Source organism: Rhagoletis pomonella, unplaced genomic scaffold (assembly GCF_013731165.1).
Source record: "Rhagoletis pomonella isolate Grant_MI unplaced genomic scaffold, Rhpom_1.0 Rhpom_scaffold_00014, whole genome shotgun sequence".
NCBI lineage: Eukaryota > Metazoa > Arthropoda > Insecta > Diptera > Tephritidae > Rhagoletis > Rhagoletis pomonella.
The window spans coordinates 13,587,961-13,593,429 of NW_023458568.1; the positions used below are offsets into that span (position 1 = coordinate 13,587,961).

Below are 5,469 nucleotides of genomic sequence, written 5' to 3' on the forward strand. Positions count from 1 at the left end.
GACTTCATGGGAAATAACTAATTACCGGCTTGGCCTCTTTTTTGGCGGGCAGACATGCATACAGTTTTGATATTTTTTGATAATTTTTAATTTTTTATATTTTTCAGAATATAAATTTTTTTAACGTTGGCGTGTCAAATGAAAGCTTTTGGGTCTTTCTGATTGGCCGGAACCGAAAGCTTTCCGATACAACTCTGCGTTGAACTGGTTTTCAAGCGAGTTAAATGATTTAACTGGTTAAATTTTCCAACAACAATTGCATGCGATTTAACTTGTTTATGAACGTGTTTTGTTCATTTAACTGGTTCAAGCCCATTTAACATGTTTAGCTCGTCAATTTGAACGTAGTATTACATCGCTTCTTTCAACTTAATTCGCTATTTAATTTGAATGCTCATTCCTGAAACTTATGTTAGTTCGTTTTTGTTACACATTGATTTGAAATGCCTCCCGTTGTAACTTCTGATTTCCCCGCACCCGTGGTGAAGTTTGTGTTTTTGATTTGTCGTTGATGTCTGAAAAACGCGCCGGGGGATTTATGTGATCCTGATAATTTGGAGGATAGTTGGATATGCTGATTTGTAACAAAAGAAAAAAAAATTAATTTATGAAGATTGCGAGTATAATTTCTTACCTAAACGTAGTTTCTTCGTTGTGACTCGAATAACCGCTGGAACTGCGAACATGACGTTTGCCACTGGTGCCGGACTTGCCGCCTTTACGTGCCACAAATGGTGGTTTCGATTTTCTCGTCAAACTTGTCGGCGTAGTCTCTGATGATGAAGATGTTTCGTCTTGCGTATCTATTTATTCAAATAGTAAATTTTTTTAAAATAATATGCCAATGTTAGGGGCGTCCTTATTTTGATCTTGCGCATATGAAAGTATGTACCTTTCGTTGTCAACTTTTTCGAAAGGAGGATACAACGAAATTAATGTTAACATATTTTTAGAATTCCAAGTTTAATTTTGGCGAAAAATATTTAGTAACTTTATTGCTGGAGGAAGTCAAGATTTTGATAACAGTTGTATGCCTTTTCGACGGGCTTCATGATCTTTATTGGACGACTTTTGCTTTAGATCATAATAAACTAGACATCTTTACATTTTCATTTTTCCATCATATTTCAATCTTATTTTATTATAATTTTTTTACCAAAACTAATTGTTATACGTGACTATTTAATTTTTCGATAATTTTTACTCGTAGTATTTAGACTCAGTTGTTCGATCATACTAGCATTGAAAAACATGGAGCTCTTGGGCTAAAGCTTAGGTTTCCTCGAAAGCGGTAACGTAAACAGCGGTTCTAACTTTACATTGTCAAAAACGTTGCCATGTATACAGGGTGTCCCAGAAGTAACGTGCCAAACTTTAGAGGAAGGTAGGTTGGGGGGGGTGGGGGGTGAGCTCTCGGATAAACAAAAAATTGTCAGGTAATTGTTACCGTTTTTAAAATATTTACATTTTTTATAATTAAAAAACATGCCTTTTCATGTATTTTCTTTAACTGCATCTACAAACCAGGCTATACTTAGTAAATTTTTTATGTAAAATACCTCCAGATAGTTGCTTCTCCATACTCAAATGCAATTTAGTTAAAATATATTAAGGAACCTTCATAAAATTAGGACTATTTTGAGATTTTTAACTTTTTGATGTTTTCTTCCCCAACTTTGACAATCTCTGGTGAAAAAAATGTACTGAGCTATAACTTTACATTACATAAAAAATGCTCATTTAATAAAGATTTCAGAAAGGTGCCACTCTTACTGTTTCGAATAGAAAAAAAAGTTATAGCCGCTTTTGTGGGCAAAGGACTGAGACTCGCTAGAATGTATTTAATAGATTTAAATTTAAGTTGGTCTTGTTACCGACCAATGGCATGCTAAATAGTACAAAGGTACATTATTACCTGCTCCTGACATTATTTTATGTTACTTACCGGAATTAGTGAAATTAGGCCCTTCGAAAATTGTGTTATTAATACTATGACAGAGAACACGCAGTATACGTCGCATGAATTTGCGGATATTCACCTAATTTACGGTGAAGCTTGCTGTAATGCCAGAGCTGCTCAAAGACTCTATGCATAGCGATATCCCAATCGTCGGCATCCGGGTCGTGAAGTATTCGCCCGGACCCATAGAGAAATATATGAAGGTAAGTGATTTTTACACCTTTCCTGTTTGCTTGCTTGTTAACTATCATTTTTCACTTTTTTAAGGTCGCATACCTGGAAGGCGTGGCAGCTAAACAGGATGTCCTGCAACGGTAGATGTTGAAGTTGTGTTAGAGGGAGTGGAACTAGGTCCATCGACTTGAGTGAGAATGATGGAAAGAAGGACGGGAATACCAAAAACTACAGTTCACAACCACATTCAACGTGTTCAGGCTCTACAAGAAAGAGATTACCTGTCGAGGGTTAGATTATGCCGTGAAATGTTGCGAATGCATGAATCAAACCGCAACTTTTTTAATAAAATAATTTGGAGCGATGAATCATCATGCAAACGTGATGGTTATTTTAATTTACATAGCCTGCACAGTTGGCAGATAGACGATCCTTACGAAATGAGAGAAGATCATTCGCAGTACCGGTACAAAATAAATTTATGGTGCGGTATTTTTAATTGTCCGATATTGGGACCTGTGGAACTGCCGCCAACGCTCAACTCTCACAGTTATTTAGAGTTCCTTCAGGAACGGCTTCCAACTCTTTTAGAAGATGTACCCTTAAACCTGCGGCGAAGACTATGGCTGCAAAATGACGGGTGCCCTGCTCACTACGGGCGTGAATTAAGAGCTCGCCGATGGATTGGACGATACGGGCCAATCACGTGGCCCGCTCGATCGCCAGACCTGAATCCATTAGATTTTTTCTACTGGGGCTGTCTTAAGGACAAAATTTATTCAAAAACAATTCAAAACGAAAATGCTCTTCGGCGGGAACAAATAAATGGAGCCACTCGAGTCGGGCGCGCACGCTGGCAAATAAAAATTCATTCCGACCAAACTATATCGAAATGCACGCATTTTTTTTCATAGTTAAGTTCAGAAATGTTTATTACATAAGTAATTGTTAAAAATTTTCGTCCACGAGGCGCAGAAATTGTTTAAAAGCTAAATTTTTCATAAAAAATTTATTGCAAAGCAAAAAAAATATATTTTTGTAACGCAAATATTTTCATTGTATAGTTTAATGTTTCGTAAATCTGCACTTAAAAAATTTTTTCATTCGGACACTTACTTTCAAAAAAAAATAAAAATTTCCGAAACACTGCAAAAATTTACAATCGTTGATTAAAAAAAAAATATTTGGAATTTTGCAACAAAAATTACACAGTGTACTGTTCGACTACAAAACTCGGCGCTGCCTGAATATCATTGAAAAATATTAATGTTGGTAAATTCGGTGCCCACTTGTGGAAGCCTTACCCATCTATCAAATACATTATAGCGTGTCTCAGTCGTTTGCCCACAAAAGCGGCTATAACTTTTTTTTTCTATGTGAAACAGTAAGAGTGGCACCTTTCTGAAATCTTTATTAAATGAGCAATTTTTTTTATGTAATGTAAAGTTATAGCTCAGTACATTTTTTTTCGGCCGAGATAGTCAAAGTTGGGGAAGAAAATATCAAGGAGGTAAAAATCCCAAAATAGTCCTAATATTATGATGGTTCCTCAATATATTTTAACTACATTGCATTTGAGTATGTAGAAGCAACTATCTGGAAGTATTTTACATAAAAAGTTTACTATGTATAGCCTGGTTTGTAGCTGCAGTTAAAGAAAGTACATGAAAAGGCACGATTTTTTTTAATTCAAAAAAATTTAAATATTTCAAAAACGGTGACAGTTTTATCTGAAAATTTTTTGTTTATCAGAGAGCTTATACGTTAATTTCACTTTACATAAAAGCGGTACTGCTATTAGCGTTGAGAATAGAGTTCGGTAAGGTACGGACGTAATATTACGGCACCGTTTTCGGAGGAAACCAAAGCTTTAGGCAGCCCCAAAATAATTAAGTCATACCTATGATGGTGCTTTTCGCGGAAATTTTAATTATCAAGATCCAAGATTCAAGTTGACATATGCACATATGTAGTTAGTACGTACATACAGTGATGTGTAAAATATTAAGACCACAAAAAAGGTCTTTTGAATATTGACTATTGAATATTGACTGCTTACTCATTACCAGGGAACGGATTTTCAGGAGCTAAAAACCTATAAAAAAGGCAAAATAAAATAACGAGATCGGCTAGAAATGGTAAAATCAAATAGCGAAATAGGTAGGAAAAGGCACTAGAAATTGCAAAAAAAAGGCAAAAGAAAGCACTTAAAAAAGACAAAAACCGAAAAATAATCAAAAAATACATATATTTATTTTAAAAATGTTTATTTCACAAGTAAAAAGAGAAAAACTATGAACTAGTTTCATTGTATGCAAAACTTGTACTTTGAACCTTTGACTTTTTTCTCTTTTCGAGTTTTTAACTCACGAAACTTTAATCTCTATAGTTGTAGTAGCATTGAATCACAAGATGCATTTTGAAGTTTTCTGGCAGCATTTTTATTAGATTTTCACGAAGAAAAGCGTTGAATGTACTAAACGTGCGCTCGGCGTGAGTTGATACAAGTGGCGTCCAATTTAAATTTGGAACGTTTAAAACTTTCATATTATCAGGAATAAGGACTTTTTCCTTGCCCTTTTAAATTAAAGTTAGAAAAGGCAAAAAAGGCAAATATCTTAAAAAAAGCAACATCAAATGTGTATATATGGAATCAGGTAAAGCTATGTAAATCATGGACATTCTTAATCGAATATACTCTATCTCTTTAGCAGAAAAAAAGGCAATTTGCATAAAATCCGTTCCCTGCTCATTAAAGAACCCACAGTTGTGAAAGGGACAACTTAAAACTAACAGCTTCTTTGATCAATCAACCAACAACACTAATTTTAATTCAATTTATCTACTATAAAGATATTCTATTTATAGTTTATTTTCTTCCGGGGTATACTTCCTTAATCTTAAATTTTTCGAATCAAAGTTATTGTATAATTTTTAATATGATTGGGAATTTGTTGTGCATACTTACTTAAGGAATACATCGGCATTATAAATACTTCTGAATTTTCATTACACAAAAAAATTTTTATTAAGTATTATTATAATATATACTGCATATTCTGGAAGTTCAAAGTAACCATCAGGAATTTGCTGGGCAGTCTCAATATTCTACACATGACTGTACATATATAAAAATACGTACAACTAAAATCAACTAGACCTTGGCATGTTTTCCAAACACATTCAGAAAATATCTGACTTACGCAGATGAACTAAATTTTAAATCCAAAATCACATAAAATATTAACACATATAAGAAACGCCCCTATACGATTTGAAGAATATAAGAGAACATTTATCATTACCACGTTGAGTACGGTACTTCGTTGAGTTCA

At 34.1% G+C, this 5,469-nt stretch overlaps 1 long non-coding RNA gene across 1 annotated transcript; it reads right to left on the reverse strand.

Moving 5' to 3' along the window:
* Positions 1 to 297: 297 nt before the first annotated feature.
* LOC118749254 lies at positions 298 to 5,469 on the reverse strand. The gene is made up of 3 exons (XR_004994188.1): positions 5,440 to 5,469; positions 635 to 803; positions 298 to 574 (listed from the first exon to the last, which is right to left on the reverse strand). It is a non-coding gene; the product is annotated as an uncharacterized LOC118749254 (long non-coding RNA).